The sequence below is a fragment of the Ochotona princeps genome, chromosome 9 (genome assembly GCF_030435755.1).
Source record: "Ochotona princeps isolate mOchPri1 chromosome 9, mOchPri1.hap1, whole genome shotgun sequence".
Classification (NCBI taxonomy): Eukaryota; Metazoa; Chordata; class Mammalia; order Lagomorpha; family Ochotonidae; genus Ochotona; species Ochotona princeps.
Window position 1 is genome coordinate 4,304,081 of NC_080840.1, and position 17,866 is coordinate 4,321,946.

General features: G+C 42.1%; 1 long non-coding RNA gene across 1 annotated transcript in view; it reads right to left on the reverse strand.

Moving 5' to 3' along the window:
* LOC131481079 (uncharacterized) overlaps positions 1 to 17,866 on the reverse strand; it is a 465,205-nt gene that overhangs the window by 226,082 nt on the left and 221,257 nt on the right. Inside the window, exon 2 of the long non-coding RNA XR_009246013.1 lies at positions 15,266 to 15,369. This is a non-coding gene — a long non-coding RNA (uncharacterized LOC131481079). The remainder of the gene's footprint in view (positions 1 to 15,265; positions 15,370 to 17,866) is intronic.

Genomic DNA, 17,866 nt, shown 5'->3' on the forward strand with positions numbered 1-17,866 from the left:
TCTTTCAATAAAAGTAGTGTCTCAGCCTTGTTGCCTGGAAAGCAGAGCCTGACAGTAGATTCTCTGTCTTTCCAAGTAGGATACAGCGTGGAGATACAGGGAAGGAGGAAGTTGCAATCTACACTACATAATCATGTCAACCGTGGCTGGGGTGACAAGTGTCCAATCATAACAAGTCCTTCCGCGAAGCTATATGCAATGTGCCCTGTAGTATCAAGCCATTGAGTTGGCAGTATCAGACACAGCGAAAGATGCAACAAAATTCAGGCTTCTGGATTGCGTCTGGCCTGGGATAAATGCCCAACCATGCAATTGCCTGGTCTTAAGGAAATTTTATTTCATTTTAAAAGAAATTGCCAGATGTTTTCAGAGTGAGTACACCATTTTATAACCCTAAGAGCGGTGGGGGGATGCTGTGTGCACCTTTCCCCCTCTCTATTCCTTCCCTACTAACCTTCTCAACTCCATCCTCATCTTGCTCAAGTTCTCCATTGTGCACACATCATTCTTCCACCTGATAACATTGATGAGGGTGCTTCGTGTCGTGTGAGATCCCAGGCCAGCTTTGGCAGGAGCAGGAAATTGCTCTTCCAGGCCCACAGGAAACACTTCCTGCCTTTTCTGGCATTCCCATCATTTAAAAGAGGCACTGGTAATTTTTAGTTTATTTCCACTCAATTTAGATGTAGGTAATTTGGAAGTTTTTCTCTTAACATGTCCAGATTTCCAATGATCCTACTATCACTTAGTTCAAACTTGAGTTCAAAGTTTAGGTAGCCAGGGGAGGTATGACACTGAAGTGAAGATTACATGCAGTAAACAGAGGCACTCTAAGTTCACAAGACAAGCTTTGAAGGCCACAGTTTCTCAGTATTATGACTTTTTCCACAGCAAGTTTCTGAAGAGCTTCTGTTGCAGTCCCTCGGCTCCAGGTGATTTCATGTCTGTGTTCACTTGCCACAGCTAGGAGATACGGAGAGACAAGGAAAGGGTCTGCTGCGGTGTAGGCCTGTGGCACGGTCCTGGGTGGCGTGTAGGCCTGTGGCACGGTCCTGGGTGGCGTGTAGGCCTGTGGCACGGTCCTGGGTGGCCTGTAGGCCTGTGGCACGGTCCTGCGTGGTGTGTAGGCCTGTGCACAGTCATGGGTGGCAAACCCTGGCAGCACTGCTGAGCCCCATGTTGATCCCCATGTTTTTTGAAGTTGCTAAGTTTGTGATCATTTGTAAGGCAGAAGCGGGTAAATAATTCTGTTGTTTTGCCTAACACAATCCTAATTTGTTTCAGGTTTGAAAACTATTTCCTATTTATCGGAGAGACAAGAGATAAATGGAAAGAAATGGCATATCCATTGATTATCCCCAATGCTGTACTCAACAGGGCTGTGCTGGTGCCAGAACTAGGAGCCAGGGATTCAATCCAGGACTCCCAAGCAGGTGGTAAAAACCCGACTTGCTGACCTATCACTATCACTTCCTCCGATGTGAGTAGCCCAAAGCTGAGGTCCAGAGTCAGAGCTGAAGACCAATCCAGGGACTCCCCAGGAGAGCCCAGGCATCTCCAGCACAAGGCTAAGGGCTCACTCACACTTTGATCCCCACCCTCCTCCTCTCTGGCTAAAACATAGGACTCAGATATTGTGATGGGTTTCACATACAGATTCCCCTATTTTCTGCAGCAACCAGGAATGAATGCATAGGAAAGAACCCCTGGGCTGCACTGAGCTCTACCTCACACCTTCCCTTTTCCAGACCGACCAATGGTTGTGTATCACTGTTGGGAGTTCTCCCAGATCAACAGACCACCTGAGGTAGTGGTCCATTTTCCCCTCGAGCTGTGCTAGCATTTTCCTTCCATCTTTGTGAGAGTGTGTTGATTATGAGGATCTTCAAAGCTGATAGAAGCAAACAGCCAATCTCAGTGACAGAGCAGAGTCAGAGCTGATGTCTTCTGGTGAAACGATCACAAGGAAGGTGTTCTCCAGGAAGTTCTGTTGAGCAATTGTCTTCCAGGCATGGGTTCAGAACACAGTTCCACCCACCCGGTGTCTCAACACACAGCTTCCCCAATGTCCCCATTGTTCATCTCCCCTATCAGACAATCTAAGAGTTAACAACTGAGGGCTCGTGACTGAGAAGCCCCCATGGACTGGGCTTTTGTGGCAGGGCCTGTTGCATTTGTGCATAGCTGTGCTGAGTAGTCCCATGGTTATGTGGACTTTCAGGAACATGAGAAACAGTAAAGCTCAAGAGGAAGCATGTGTGTATTTGGTGATCAGCTAACATTCTACTGGGAGTGGATATTTCCCTATGCAAACAGTCACCTATACTGCTTCCTAAACAGAAAATAAAGTTATAAAGAACAAATGAAATTGATGAGTCACAGTCCCACTTTGATGGAACAAAGGGAAACTTTAAAATCACCTTTCCTTGTTTTCCCTTAAAGTCATCTTACTCAAGTCCTATTCCTTGAGTTGAAAAACTACATTTTTAACATTATCATCATCTTTCTTGAGTCACTCTCCTGTAGCCATAGTGTGTGGACACGCTTGGGGAAACACACTGCAGCATCATGGTTCTCATCCCAGGTGAGCCTGCACCCCAACGACATCTGACATTGCAAAGAGCCATTTGTCATCATCACAGGCAGGGAAACGACTGCTCTACCTCTTCCGGGGAGACGTTGCCATGCACAGGACGGACCCCTCACAGTACAAAGCTACGTGTCCCAAGCAGTGAGAAGTGTTTTTTATAAAGTGAGCAGGACTGAATGATTAGCCCCTGATCGCACTAATTCATACGGGAAAAAAATCTTAGACATGTCCTATGCCACACATTATTGCATGCTCAGTGTTGCAGAGATGACTAAGAGCACCAAGTCTTTTGCTTCCTCTGTTCTGGCCTATTAGAGATATGACCCTGTTAAGCACCCTGATTTTCAAGTTTTTCACCATGAAATAAAAGCTCATATTGCTCACAGGGCACATACGGAATTTAAATGAAATAATATGTGCTTAACTGGATGTTAGGGTGCACAACTGGATGTTAAAGTGCTACACTTCCTGCTTCTTGGGCATGATTTTAACAGATGCTACATTCCAAAACAAAAAAGCAGGTAGTAGTGTGCATTTCCCAAAGTGAGGATTAATGGGTGGAAACAGAGGTGGCCCTGAAGGATTCTACAAGGTGCCAGGGGAGTGTCTGGGAAGGTGACTGGAGTTAATGTGAGGGTGAGCAGGTGACAGTCCCAAGGGAGACTTAACGATGGAGTGATGTTTGTCATGTGTTCTTACAGCTGAGACAGGGACCGAGGCATTCATGCTGACCATGAACATGACAGGAATTTGTAGGAAATGACATCTGAGGAGTACCTGCACACCTTCCAAGAATCCATCTAACAGGTACATCTCACAGGACCAGGTTCCGTAGGGTGTAGATGGCAACCCTTTGCACAGTCGTCTGTCTGAAAGGGCGGGCTCCCTGGGAGATAAAACCCTGCTGCAACGAGCTCTGAGTTATTGTGGAAGGACAGAAGACCAAGAGTGATCTGGGAGGAGATGGGCAGAGGCAACCACATGAAGGGATTTGCAGAGGTTGGCTCCCAGCAGAGGAGCCCAGAGAATTCTCCAGCAAAGAGGAAACTCTACTCACCTAAAGCATACACGAATTGCAGCACAGCTCTCCTGCCCCCTGCCTGATGGAGCCATCAATTAAATCATGAGTCTAGAGAGAATAAGATGCCAGAGAGGCATCTCATGATATACATTTAATAGTGTTTGCATGTGTTGCTCATTCATAGCCCTGTTCAGAGCAGACTTAGGCATCCAGGGACAATAGAACACACAACAGTGGTAAACTTGGGTCAAAGATGCGTTGCAGGCTTCACCTTCAGCTTGTTTCTTTGTTCCTGCCCCTTCCAAACTCACACACTGCACCCAGCTCAGTGATGCGGAGCCTGATGTGATCCCTTTCAGAGCATTAAGTGACTCATTCAACCCATTCTTATTACATCCCTTGCAGCCAGGAGCTTTCATGCACCACACTTGTGTAAAACAAATGTATGTGCACTTACAGAAACTTTATATTCATCCATTCTTTGTGGGAAAATGTGAAAAATACTAAAAACATATGAGAAAAATGAACATGATGGACGCAATAAAATAGTGACTGAATTTATATTTTATTACTCTTCAGAACTTTTTCACTTACATAGTCGACTATGTGAGAATGAAACTTCTGGAATTATCTGTTTTTGATTAACTCTATAAAATAAGTAGTGATACTTACAATTTTAAAACATGCTGTGAAACCCCTTCATGATATTATGTTCTTTGTGAGAACATGAAGAAAAGCAAATTTTCACCTTGATGGAATAGGGAAGATGTTTCCACTTTCTCATTAGTACAAACACTACTGGAATGAGTATTTGCTGTTACTTTCAGACACTTACAGAAAACTGTGTCATTATTCAAAAAATAAGCATTTACTGAATATAAAATATAAAATTCTCAGGAACCTGCTGCCAATACAGAGAGAGCTCAGATCCTGGGCTCAGCTCCTGCTGGTCCATGTAAACCCAGCACTACAGCCAGGATTTACAGCATGTAGGTGTGGGCAGCTCACACTGTGGCCTCTCCGGCTGCTTTTCCCTTCTCTTCACACATCCTCCGCCATGCACCTCCATCCTCCAACCCCAGGATACAACAGGACACTGGCAGAGCACCTCTCAGCAGCTTTGCGGTGTCTCCCCACCTTCCCTTAGATGTTTTTCGCTGAAGTGACCACACTACCTTGGCAGACCAGGGACAAATGCTTCCTTCCCTGAGCGTCCAGCGGAAACTTGCAGAAAAGGAGAGAAACAATATGCTAGTACGTGGAGAAAAACAACATTCAGGGCTGAATTATAGAGCAAAACAAAAAGAAGCTACAGAGCTTGACTCTGGGGAGAGCTCAAAAGCTGGGATCAGCACTGGCATTCCCAGTTCATTAATGAGCTGCCTGGTAACGCAGAAAACATCACTTCTAATAATCACAGGAACATCTGAATATGGATTCTATTGTTTCAGACTTTCACAGACTCAAATGGAGAGCTCAGAATGTTAAGCAAGTTCTTCCTAGATAAAGCATGCAAGCGTTAAGTGTGGCTTATACTCTTCTCCCCTGAACTCCCATCTTAGGCCGTTTTCTCCCTCAACTGGCCCTGCTCTGGAAGGCTCTAGGGCCTAATACTGCATCCTAGGTCAAAACACCCAGAGAAGGGCCCAGCACAACGGCTTAATTGCTCAATCCTCACCCTGAAAGAAGCAGGATCCCACATGGGCACTGGTTCGTGTCCCAGGTTCTCCTTCCCCTCTGTCTCCCTACATGGCCTGGGAAAGCAGTAGATGATGATACGAAGTCTTGGGACCCTGTATTCATGTGGGAGACCTAGAAGAAGCTCCTGACTCTGGGTTTCGGTGCAGCTCAGCTCCAGGCTTTGTGACCATTTTGGGAGTAAACCGGCAGATGGAAGATTGTTGTCTCTATCTCTCACTCTCTCTGCAAATCCGATCTGCTTTTCCAACAAAAATAAATAAAACTAAAAGGAAAAATACAGAGCAGATTCTAGGAGGTTTTGTTCACCTTCCCACCACTGTGACTAGCTTACTAGTACTTGTAAGACCTGCGGTTGCAAGAAGTATAATAAGAACTTATGAAAGCAGATTTTAATTCTATTTCAAGTAAAGCATTTAATATAAAAATCTCATAGCAAAACTCAGCTGTAGTGACCATCCATGGAATGACTGTTTTGAATATTTTCTAAAACAAGGCAAGCTACACAAAACTATATCAAATAATATCAGTCATAGAAGTGCTACATGGGGCTGCCCGGTACCATGATACAGCATGTAAGCCTCCTCCTGTGTGCCAGCATCCCACATGAACCCCAGATCATGTCCTGGCTGCTCCACTTTTGATCCAGCTCCTGCTTATGATCTGGGAAAGCAGCAGAGGACGCCTCAAGTCTTTGCGCCCTGCGCCCACACAGGATTCAAATCCCAGAAGAATCTTCTGGCTCTCAGCTTTTTTTCGGCCCGGCACTAGTTGGTGCAGCCATTTGGGGAGTAAGCAAGCAGATGAAATATCTTCCTCTTTCTGTCTTTCCTTCTCTCTCTGTAGCTCTTTTAAACAACAATAAATAAATTAATCTTTATATATATATATATATATATATATATATATATATATATAAATGTACAAGAAACCACAAAAGGTAGTACAGAGCTATATTTTTAAAATCATTGCTTTATGGGATAGTAGTGTAATGAGATAACCCATCAAAAAAGATTTACATGGCCAAATTGGCCTGTGAACAGCAAAAGCTGTAGAAATTGATATTATCATTAGTACTGGATTCTGAGAAGCCTGGTACTACAATAATTAGCTTGGCTTAACCAGCACTTTGCAAACTCATTTAGCCACAGAACTCTCTCTACTGTATGATGCTCTTGATGAAACACTGTGTTCTGTATGTCCTGTGGGAGTCTGAGGCGTGGCCCTTACCCTTCCCTTCCTCACCCTCCGCTGCAGCTTCTCCACGTGAGACATCTAAGGCATTTCCTACCTGTCATCACGCCAACCACCCAGAGGCTCCACAGGAGAGCACCAGAAGCACACATCTCGCCATTATCTTGACTTTGTGCCCTCCCCTTGGCTACTCCAGTTGAGCTGTTTTTCTTCATCTAATCCTGTAGATTATTTGATTTGGGTTTTACCCTTTGAGCCCAAAGTCTGGTTCCCTTAAGGACTTGGAACCTGGCCTCTCCCTTCCAGTCATTCAACTGATTTTTTTTTCAGAGCTTGCACTGAACATAGAGAAAAACGGAATAACAAGTAAGTTCACAACCCCACATTAATGCAGAAGAGAATCTGTCCCACATTTGGGAGTTAAGAAGATTCAAGGAGGAAGTAAAATAACAAATTTGCATGAAATAAATGTTCTAGTTAGATGGAATTACAAGCTATTAAAGTTTGGGCCAGTACTGTGGTGTTAGTAGGTAACACTTCTACTTGTAACTTAAACTTCTACTGGCATTTTAAAATGGGTACCGGTTTGTGACCCAGTGTTCTCTATTTCCAACCCATCTCCCTCTGAAGGCCTGCAGAAGGCAGTGGAGGGTAGCCCAGGTTTTCTGGCCTCTGCCATCCATGTGAGAGACCTTGCAGAAGCTCCTAGATTCTTACTGCAGCCTGACCCAGATCTGACCACTGTGGTCATTTGCAGAATGAACAGGCACCTGGAAAATCTCCTTTTATTTCTGTCTCTGTTTATGTGTAACTCTGACATCCAAACTAAGTCAATAAAAAAGGCTTGGCACTAAGGAAGAGAAATAAGTACTTCGATGCAAACTGTGGTTTACGAAGCTGAGTGGTGAGGCATAGGGCTCAAGAGGAAAGGGTAGGAAGACGTGAGGATCACTCTACCTAGCCCTAAGGCTAACTAACTACACTAGACTCACTTTGTAGGCCAGTGAACCCCTAAGCTCAGTTAGCTGCAGGCATCAACGAGCTCTACCTTCAGGTCACACTCCTTCCTTCCATTAGGCTATCCAGCAAGTCAACACACATGCCAGGTTCATAACCATCGACACTCGAAGTACAGATAGAAAGAAAAGAAGCAAGTTGAGCCAAGGTCCCTAAGTACCTGGAATCTGTGCAGCAAGGCTCTCATCTACAAGCTCATCTGATCTGCACGCTGAGAGCTGAAATCCCCATTCCTACCTATTGATGTGGAGGATGAGAAAAATTAAGTAATCCATCCAAGGATATGTAGACTGCAAATCATGGTGACAATCCAAACACTGATCTATCAAGCCCTTCATCTGTCTATCACGCTGTCTTGCTTCAATGCACATGGGTTTATTCATAGCAGCAGTGACATAACAGCACCTTACACTGATTAACTGTGTGTGTTGAACCACTGAATTCATTAGGTGTTTGTATTCATCATCTCACTTAAACCTAACAACAGCCTAGGAATTAAATACCATTATGATTTATTTACTGATAAAAGCCCACAGTTCAAGAAAGGTAATTTCCTAACATAAGCAGTTATTACATACACAAAATGTGATTATAAGTCTGGTGCTTCTAACTCCCAATCACATGTTCTTTCCATAACCGAACAGCCTGTGCACTGCATAGGGACTCAGCGAATATGTGGCCGTAGCCCTTGTTTTAAATGAAGAGCATTTAATGTTCTAATTGAACCAGAATTCCTTTTCCATTATTTTTGGAAGCTGAAGCAGCTTCCTGGGGAAACTCTCGAGGGACGCTGTGCGTTTCTCTATGATGTGTCCATTACAGCACAGGAAGTCCAGGTGGCAACGTCTGAATCATTCAGAACGGATTTACTCTACATTATTTCAAGGAAGATAATGAGCATCCCAGTTATTTGAAGCAATTTTTTGATGACATACTATTTGTCATAAAATCTGAAAAGATCAATTTTGTGAGCTATTAGACGGAGTCTATCCAGAGGTAATTAATTTTATGATGGAGGTTGAACAAGGTGATAGGTGAGTCTGCTTTAGATGCATTGGTGATAGAGAGAAACAATGACCCATCAGCTATGACATGGTTCCAGATTCCATCACTTTCAGCTCATTATTTACAGTTTAAATGTACCTCCCTGTTTGTATATGCAGGGAGCGCATATTATCCGTAGCCCTTGGGAGGAACAAGCGCTCCTTGATCTGAGTGTAATGGAACTTTAGGGATTTAGGAAACACAACTTTTCCATACTGAAGGACAAGTGTCCTGTGGTCTGCATTAGAAGGAACAAGATATTTTATCAGTAAACAGAGTGGCACTATTTGGGGCCCAGTGCGATAGCGCAGCGTTCGAAGTCCTCGCCTTAAACATGCCGGATCCCATATGAGCACTGATTCTAGTCCTGGTGGCCCTGTTTCCCATCCAGCTCCCCGCTTGTGGCCTGGGAAAGCAGTCGAGCACGGCCCAAAGCCGTGGGACCCTGCACTCACATGGGAGACCCCAAGGAAGCTCCTGGCTCCTAGCTTCACATCAGCTCAGCTCCAGCCATTGCAGTCACTTGGGGAGTGAACCATCGGACAGCAGATCTTCCTCTCTGTCTCTCCTCCTCTCTGTATATCCACCTTTCCAATAAAAATAAATAAATATTTAAAAAAACAGAGTTGCACTATTTGAACTCTCAGAAAATTGATAGCAAACAGATAAGAATCAGGTGTCAGCAGTTTATACCTTTGGCAGAATTGATTAATTCAATCTTTGAACATTTATTGAAAATACCCCACATGTCAAACAATATGATAAACATTGGGACACAGAGTGAAACTAGACACGCCCCCTGGAGAGTCGGCTAGTCTGCAGTCTGTGGATACGTTGTTCCACAGACTCAAGCATTGAAACAAATGACCCCCGAATGTACTTCATCATTTCCAACCCCAGAGGTTGCAAAGAAGCATGAAAAATGCAGCCGGTCACCAAGGCTTTGGATAACTTGCTTGTGTGTCTCAGGAATGGTCTTCCTGTCATAAAGACACACACGACTAGCTGTGAGGATCAGGAGCACAGCAATATTCTGAAAACAAATGTCAAAAGTATTCACAAGTCTAGCAAAGAATTCCCAATCTTTCATGTCTTCTTCCTTCTCCCTGGATCTTTCAGAAACTCTCTCATGGCCCCTTAGGTCTCTGGCCAAGAGGAGAGCACAGACCAGACCCTAAAGTCAAATGGACTCAATCGAGCCTAAGTTTGTCCCAGTCCTAACTTTGATCTTATGAAAGACCCTTTGTTTTGACAGAATTTCCCACCCATTCACAAGAGAAATCCCAGTATAAACTGTTAGACAAAAGTAAAGGCTCTCTGGGGTCGCACAGCTGAGCAGTGAAGTTGGCACCAGCCTAGTGTGGGGGGCTGACCTCACCTGGATTCTCAGAGCCCAGTTTCATCCTGTGCTTCTCACTCTTCTGTTTTTATTTTCTCTACTTACTCTCTCTCTCTCTCTCTCTCTCTTTCTCTCTCTCTCTCTCTCTCTCCTTATCATAAAGTCAAACTCTGTGGTTTGTGTTAGGGTTAGGATTAGGGTTAGGGTAGGGTTAGGGTTAGGGTTAGGGCAATATGGTTGGCAATACTTGGGGCAAATCAACATACCTGAAACTAAACGGTGAGGATTAACATATTAACATTATACATATGTGTGTGTGTCTCTACAAGTAAAAGTTCTTTTTGTGCTAATTTCCCTGCACATTACACAATGGTAATCAGTCACTACCGAGTAGTGATTTGTTAGCCCAGTAGTGCACGACACAGTTTGAACAAAGACAATGCCGAGACCTGTTTGCTACTTTCTGGGAAGGAGTGTCCAGTGCAGAGGACTGAAACATTGAGGTGTCGCAGATCCACAGGCAAGCAGCAGTCAGGGATGGGCACCTTTCTTTTCTTCTCTTCTGCTGATACATGAAATAAATCCAGACACAAGCTTTACTGGGAGGCAGATCCTTTGATTAGGGGATCAAAATCAGTAACTCTATCATCTCTGCTTTGCCTGAAACAATTTTATGTTATTTATTTTCAACAGTCCACTAACAGAAGTGGCTTTTCTAGGGAGCTCAGGGAATATTAGACTGGACATTGAGGGACGTTTCAAATGAGTCTGTGGGTTTGCATTTCGGCAGGCATTCACTGTGCACCCAGTACTCAGGAACACCCATTTCTGTGCTTGGTCTTACAGGAGGTGTGAGTAGAGTAAATACTTGCTATAGGATCTGCTCATAAGAGACAGTCACATGGTAAACTGTGTGGTGATTCTAGTCTCTCCATCCTTTCCACACCTGGTATGTGTAGTCTCTCCCCAGAGATGGTGCGTTTTATTACAACGAGCTCTCATTTCTTACAATTACCCAGCTCTAAAACTAATCACACATCTGACCACTTTTCTCTCTTTCACTACCATTTCTCTCTTCCACTACCATTCTTTGTAGATAAGAGCAAAGTCTTCCACATGCTCTGACTCTTGCATTCCATTCTGAACCAGGAACCAGCCACAGTTCAGCTACAGCGAAGCTCAACTCAAATCAGTCTAGTGACTAGAGGGAAGAAGAGCTATGAACATCTCTGGGTGCAACAAACATCTACTTCACCCCCAAGTCCAGGTTATGCAGACTACCTTACACAGAGAACATGCTCAAATGGTAGGAAACAGTTAATAATGATCAAGAGAGAATTGTTCCACAGTTGAAAGTCTAATGTTGAATCTGAATTTGTAATTACCACAATGTGATTTTAAAATAAGTACTGAAATATGTTTAAAATATTGTAATAAAACTTGGCATATGTGAGCAGATGGAGAATTTCACCAGACAGATGAAACTAATAAAAAAGCCAGAAATTTGATAACAACAAAAACTATATCATTCCTAGCATTCAAAGATTTACGGATATAACACAGGGAAGTGTCGCTAAAGCTAGAGACAGGTCACAGGGATCTTCTAACCTAAAGTACAAAGAAAAACCAGGGCTGGAATCCAAGCAGGCATCAACATCTAAACTTCTGAAATAATTCTCAAGATATACTACATTATAACATAGAAAGATAGAATGCAAATTTCAGAGTTCCAACAAATTTTTGAACTTCTTAAAGAAATCCACTAAGACAATCCAGAAGTTCGGAGACGCACAGCTACCATGAACGTAAGAAGAAGCAGACACACTGAGATGACAGCACAAGGACCGGATCTTCTGGGAGATGAAATTTTAAAACCACTCAGTCCAGGTTCATTGACCCGGAACAATTAGTAAAGGGCTTGGATGGAAGTGATTGCAAGAGTGAAGGCGAAAAGCTGCAGGTGAGGTGATGTGATGGGATACAGGAGTGGGCACTAGTGTGAACATCTTTGTGGCATATGAAGATGTTCACCAGAGCGCGTCACCACAGGAAAGGTAATTAGTAAGCAAACAAAACAATTCTCCTAACCATTTGGCAACAGCCAGCTTTTACAGTAGCCATCCTAGAGATGGTATAAAAGATGAATTAATTAATCATATACAGTGGTATAAATGAAAATTATGTATTGGCCCAGCAGAATGTATTTCCACTTCCAAGGCTGACAGTCACTCACTGCCAAAATGCCCATCCTATGAGAGACAGACCACGGTTGAGCTTTGGAAATCGCATCATCACTGCTAAAGAAGACTCAGCAAACACTAGTTTTGAGTTTCCTTTATCGGAGACAGTCATCCTGTCAAAAGCTAGCACTTTGTTCTCGAAGAATAGATTCTTACTCTGTTTTAAGACTGTCTCTGCTACCCATAGGAACTAAGAAAGCCCCATGTTCCAAGGCCTGTTGAGTGTTCAATCCACCACCTTGAGATCTCCTGAAGTCAAAGTACGGGATTCACATTGGAGCTACCCTGGTGTGGAGGTAAGCCAATAACAAGGTACCTAGCATAATGTTATCCCAATGCCAGAAGCTGCTGGCCTGGTCTAACCTGCAACAGTTTTCTGAAGACATACATACCAGTAGAGCCAATATTCTGTACAGAATGGAAGCCATTCTCCATTACGCATCAGAGTTGTGTGTGTGCTACTTAGCTTTCCATAGAAAAGATACAGGCAAACCAAATGATGGAAGCAGATGTTTCCTCACTTAATGATGTTTCCCAATGACCAGTGGAGGAAGTTGTGATTCTCTCTGGAAATGCAAACTTTTGAACGAGAGATTTTGGACTTTAAGGAGACCATACCTCCATCAGGGTCACAGCACGATTCCCATGAAATCAAAAGTTAGGTCTCTGACAGAGTTACTTAACTCTTCCCTCAAGTTTGTGTAGGCAAGGGAGGAATTACCATATTTTCAGTAATATTTGCTTGAACTCATTGGGAAAAAATTGGGCTGCTATTACACAATGTAGAATAGGAAAAAATGATTGGCACCCAGGAGATCAACATGGAAGCTTTCTTAAAATCCCTGGACCCATTAGGACTGTGAATAAACATGAATAGCACCTCCAGTGCACACAGAGCATGGAGATCCTGACTGACAAATGTCTGGGTAGTACTTCCCTGTGTGTCCACGTCAGCAAAGGTGGCAGCTACAGAGAAAACTGAAGCTGATAGAAGACACTGCCATAAAGGGCTGGTGAGGTCTAAGACGTGAGAATGGTGTGACTATTGTTCATACCCATCCATTCCTTTCTCTTAAGACCCCTTGGAAACTTTGAGGAGTGGCCACTAAAGGATTGGGAAGGAAGGGATTTAGCCATCTTAAAATGCACACCCACCCTCAAGTCTCCTCCAACAGAGATCACATTCAGATTGGACATTAGCAATAATCAGCTGTCAGTTACTTCAAGGTCAGTCTTACCTTCAAGCGATGCTTCACACACCAGGACACTCCCTTCCTGGAGTTGACAGTTACAAGACACAATCACTACAACACAAAGCAACCTGATTTTAACGGAAACTATTTTTTTTTAACACTGCTAACCTTATTGGCTAGACTTGCTATGGTTTGATACCTCCCTCATCCCAATCCGGTTCCATTTCCATTCCTTTGAAGAAAGGGAGAGACAGCAAGAAAAAAAAGAGAGAGGGAGAGAGAAAGAGACTCTTCAATCTATTGGTACACTCCTCTAATGGATGCAGTGGCTGGCACTGGGCCAGGACAAAGTGAGGATCTAGGGGCTTCATACACTTCTCCCATTGGGCAGTAGAGACGCAAGTAGTCAGACCATCTTCACTGGACTAAAACCGGAGCAGAAATGGAGCATCTTAACTTGAACTGGCACTTCGATGGGATGCTGTTATTAGACTGCAGCACAATTTGCAGTGCTAAGACAACGGCCTCTGAATATTGATTCTTCACAACTTTTTAATTAATTCAAATATCTTCACCCTCTTCCAGAGAAGCTACATTATTTTTCCAATGCTTGTGGACTAAATTAGCACTCACTGAGCAACTTAACACAACATGATTTATTATCTTCCAGTTTGACAGAGCATATGTCTGACACGGTTTTCATCAGGTTGAGATCAGTGAGAAAATCCACAGCTTTAATTTTTCTAAAGTACCCAAATTTCTTAGCTCATGATTCCTTTAGACCACAAATAATGCCAATGCTATAAGCCATCTCATTGAATTCTCCACTTTTTCCTATGAACTCAGAGAAAAGGTTCTTAGATTTTGAGCACTTGATGTTGAAGTCACCCACACAATCTATAACAATATCGCATCTGACATAATTAACTCACTCACAACCAGGTACAAAACAACTAGGTAAAGATATCTTCAGGAGCCACTATTCTACTGAACACAGAACCTGACCTGACACTTATTCCAGCAATGTTAACCTTTAAATTATCATGCTTAAAATCATGTGGATACTATTTGGTTTCTGAACCATCTTTCTGATCTAACACATCAAAGATTTAGGAACTTGTGAACATTTTGAAAATGTACAAAGAGTTTTATTTGCTAGTCTTATTTGCTTGAGGGTGAGATGACACTGGTAAACTCTGCAGTTTCTCCAATGATTTTTGTACTGACCTAAATTCTCTTTCACCATTGCTGAGCAATTTGCACACGATAGTCCAATAATGAAAAGACAGCAAGTCGTCTTCACACGAGAGGTTTAGCTTCAAAAACATTCCTTGAACCTGCATAACGGCTCTTCTAGGACAAGTGCTTACACAGTTAGTATCACATCTTTATAGCCAACAATTACTGCCTGCTCACAGAGATCCAGTAGAGACTGTGATTAGTATTTTACACAGGTTGGTTAACCTTGATCTTTTGAATAACCCTGCGAAATATCCACTCTAGTTATTTCAAATTCATAAAGAAAATGAAACATAAAAAGGTTAAGCAACTGTCCTTAGCTACGGTACTTTTTTTCTTTTTTTTTCTTTTTTTTTTTTGGCAGGCAATCTGGCAACCACAATCAGCACAATGTTCATGGTTGAGGAACTTAACAAAAATGGAATAAAATAAATAGAAGCATATTTATTTTTCTTGGTTCACTCAAGACCAACTTCGTCAAAACCCTGAGACCAACGTCTTGAGATCTGCACCTTTAAAAATTGACCTAGGAAGATTTAAAATTAAATCAAGTCTTTCAGCTTATTGTATGTATTCCAAGAAATAGCTATATACTCATTAAGACATTTAAACAATCCCATCACGTCTAGTGAAACCAGCCCATGTGTCAAGTTCCCTAAACATCTCTTCTCACACACACATCCAACTTACCTGGACATTCCAATTTTCTCGGGAACTCATGAGTGATCAAGTTCTGGTTGCACTGTTAACTCCTCCGCTCCAGGTTCTTGTTCTCCTCGAGGCTGTTGGCTCATCTGTGAGAAATAAGGTGACAAAAGTTCAAGAGTATCTTATTACCAGATGCACTGAGAAAATGAGGAAAGACTCCATACTTGTGCAGAGCTGCTGCGTTTTATCCTGAACAGTGGAAAATCAAAGAAATATTCATGCAATGAGATTCTAATATGAACCCAACTGTACCTTAAAGGCTATCATAAAGTACTAGATAACCTTTTCACGGGAAATGAAAGTCTCGTTACCAGAATCTCTGTCTCCTTTCTTCGAATCTTCTGCTCTGGGGACAGATCCATGCTGGTTCCATGCCTAGTGAAAGAACCCTTATACCTACAGACCACAGACATGCAGAAGCCCAGGCGTGTGGTCACCATCTTAAATCCTCTTCAAATTTGCAGGCAAATAACAGAGTAGAAGAATAATTTTTATAGTAAATTTCTACTGAATCTCTTATATCTAACAAAACAAATCACTGGTTTTCACATAGGCGCTGTTCATGTTTCTGTACTTTCCTTCACACCGCTAACTAGGTGTCAGGTCTTACACAAACACTGTAGATAAGGAACAGAGCATAAGAGAAAAAAAAAACATTTCAGACAAAGAAGCATTAGAATGTACTCCTGCTACTAGGCAAGCATCACTCCTATGAGGATTTGAGGATACATCTTCTAGCCACTATGACAGACAAATGGAAAACAGCTATATGGATTCTTCAAAAAATATGCAAACAGAGTTCTTCAAAAAGTTCGTGGAAAATGCATGTTGTTAAATTTTGTTTATTTCACATTTAATTTTTAACTTATTTTAGTACCTTTAGGGAAAAAATTCTCATTTCACATTATATTCAAAGATTCAATGTTGCACAAAAACGAAGAGTTCTACAGTTATAAAGTAAAGGTTACTGTTCAACAGGAAAATGAGCAAAGGCAACAAACAATAATCTGTGGAAAAAATATTCAACTGAAATCACACACATTTTAGAACAGTCACAAAACCATTAACACTTTAGTAGCATATAATTTTTAACAACTATTTTGACAAAGATTTAAAATACAGCTCGATAAAATATTGTATCTGCAGCAAAACTGATCCATTGCAGCATTACTTTCCTTTTCTGGGTTATTTTTTTTCCTGGCTTTTATTTTTAGCTACGCCATATAATAAAACATATAATATTGACCATTTTATCTTTTATTTCCATTTTCCTCCAACATTTTGAACTAGGTTGTATGAATGTGCAGTTACACATATGTTGCTCAGTGTGTCTAACTGCATGTGCACCTGTGCACATATGTCTGTTTTGTGTATGTGTACCTATGCATTTGTGCAGTATAAATCTACCATCCATCCACTCATCACTCAATTTTTGTTAATCTTCTAAACTTACAAATGCATCTCATGTCCAGGCTCCCATCTGGCCAGATATTCTGATTCTTAAACCTACTGATTTTACTTCACACCCCAATATACCGAAGAGTGCTAAGTTAATAGTAGTATCACTGATGCACAATTTAAAATGTGGTTTCTTTGGTGTTACAGCACAAAGCAAGTGCCCCTGCCTGAGGGAAAGTCTCAGAAGCCGGACATGGATAAAAATGGCAGGTGGTGTCATTGGGGAGGCAAAATAGCTTTTTTCTCAGGGGGCTAAAATCGAGAGCCTATTCTTCCCACTTCATTGATTCAAAAGACTATAATGAGACTCTAATGATCCATCATGTCAGAGAATACTACTGTTCAGGGAGCGCTTGAGCCATGAGCTGTTGGCATAGTGTGCTGTGAGGATCCATTAAGGGACAGCTTGTTGATGTGAGCAACATTTGGGGAACACAGCTTTCAAAGGACCAGCATTTGCCTGCTAACTCTGAGCCTTCCTATCTGACTATAAAATGAAAGATAAAGTTAGAGAGGTTTTCCTGTGAAATCAGTACATTATTTTTTAGGGAGTGAAGAAAGAACGAGAAAGAGAGAGTGAGAGAGGGGAAGAGAAGGAGGGAGGGGGAAGAGAGAGATTGAATAGATGTGAGGAAACTAACAGAATTCTATTAAAGGAGTGATGGAATCCAAACACACCCACCCTGGCTTGCTTCAATATGTCATTTCACTCAGGCTATAGCCAGCCATTAATCCTTGGGTGAGTTTGATATGAGAATAAATATGAGGATGAATGAAATATGAAATGATTCATGAGAAAAGTATCATCTTTTGTCTCTATTCATAAGCGAGAAAATTTAAGTTTCCTTGGATATTGTACTTCATCCAAAATAGAATCTGATAGATGTGGCTTTGCACTTTGCTGTAGCAATGAATTATTCAGCTCAAGGTACGAAGGAGGAGAAGAGTGAGGATGAACAGGAAGAAGAGGAAGTGGACAAGAAGAGGAAAAAGAGAAAGAGGTGTGGGGAGGGTCTACTAAAATATGTTAACTTGGCATACAGCAATATAAGCATTCACACACTAGAAGTTTCCACACTGTTTTACTATTTTCTACTTTGATTTTTTTTTAAGATTTGTTTTATG